This window comes from Myotis lucifugus, unplaced genomic scaffold (assembly GCF_000147115.1).
Source record: "Myotis lucifugus unplaced genomic scaffold, Myoluc2.0 scaffold_241, whole genome shotgun sequence".
NCBI lineage: Eukaryota > Metazoa > Chordata > Mammalia > Chiroptera > Vespertilionidae > Myotis > Myotis lucifugus.
In genome coordinates, this window is record NW_005871289.1 from 1,735,073 (window position 1) to 1,736,719 (window position 1,647).

Here is a 1,647-nt window from a genome sequence, read left to right on the forward strand (position 1 = left end):
TGACATTTAAATATATAAAATAAATATCAAAAATATAAATCTTTGTTTTACTATGGTTGCAAATATCAAAAAATTTCTATATGTGACACGGCACCAGAGTTAAGTTCGGGTTTTTCAAAATGCTGACACGCCGAGCTCAAAAGGTTCGCCATCACTGCCTTAAACTGTTCCATTAAATTCAACAATCATTTAGTAAGCACTTTTTCTATGCCAGTTTCTGTGTTGGGCACTGCAGCAACAAAAGATCCTATCTGCTCTTTGCCAACCATGCCTGGGTAACCCAAGTGTTAAATAAATCTACGGTACTTCTGTTGCAGAAGACCAAAGAAAACCAAGCGACGCTTTAAAGAAGTGGAGGGACACTGTTTAATTAAGCTAGCGGACTCAGGAAATAGCTATCCAAATCTGAGTACCAAAACATGCAGGGGCCTTCATTTTATATCTCCCTGTGGTCTTTGTCACGCAAATATGGATTATGCTTCCGGTGGGCTTTGCAAGAAGAACCTCAGGTGTTGGGGGTCTCCAGGCCATATCTGATGGTTTGGCCTGACACCAGCGTTAATAACCCTCCCTCCAGGGGCAGTGAGCTGTTCACAGTTTTATGGCCTCTGTAACAGGTTCTGCAAGACCAATTTCTGGGAAGGAGGTAATGACTTAATCATAGGTTAGCTTGCTGGCATGGATTCCAATTGCTAGTCCCCCAAAATATCAGGGTTACATTTGAATTAGTCCTTTTTAGCCTTCTCACTTCTGCTTGGTAATATCTGTTTCTTCTAGTAAGCCTCAAGTTACATGGACTGTTTGAGCTTCCAATTGCAGGGATGAGCACAATCCCTCATGATGCCTCTGTCTAAAGAAGTGCCCATTTCTTCGCTGGTATCGATGACTAATTCCCTACTGCAAGGACTATGTTTCTGCATTTCCTGTAACTTGACTGGTAAACTGCCTACTATTCAACTTCCTGTAAATGTGCTCACTTGTATATTAAGATAGATATTGCTATGGTAGCACTTACATTGTATTTATCTCCGCTCACCGGGACTGGCTGATGCTGCTTTAGATTTGTCCTAGGCCCTGGTGCAGCCCAAGTCGTTTTTTTCCTGGGGACACCTAAGCCCCAGGGTTTCCTAGGGGCAAAGTGGGAGTGGCATTAGGCGTGGCCTTGGCCATGGCCAGGGCTCCCTTCGTTTCAGGTCCTCTGAAGGGCACGCAGCCCGACGATGGTACAAAAGAGCCCTAGCGGCCAAGAGGAACACACTTCCGCTCCTGGGTCCCGTCCCACTCCACCAGAGCAGCTGTCGCAGGTGGTACCGGAGTCTAACCAATCGGAAAGGGGGTTACACTGACGGCGGCTCCGGCATCCAATCGGAGGGCAGGACTCAGACTCCCTCGCCCGCTGCGCCAACAGCTCCAAGCCTGTTCCCCTGTCGCGCCCCGGCCGGACAGCGGCCCGCACTGCGCAGCACCCCCGGCCGCGCGGATTCCCGGAGGTGGTGGCCGCCTCCTCGGCCGGCGGCGGCGGCGGCGGCGGCGGTGGTGGGGTCGCTACTGCGCAGGCGCCTCGGAAGAACCTGCGCCTCGCTCCTGGCGCTGCGCGTCTCCCTTCGCGCTGGACCCTCGAGCGCCGGTTTCCGCGCGCTGGAAAGG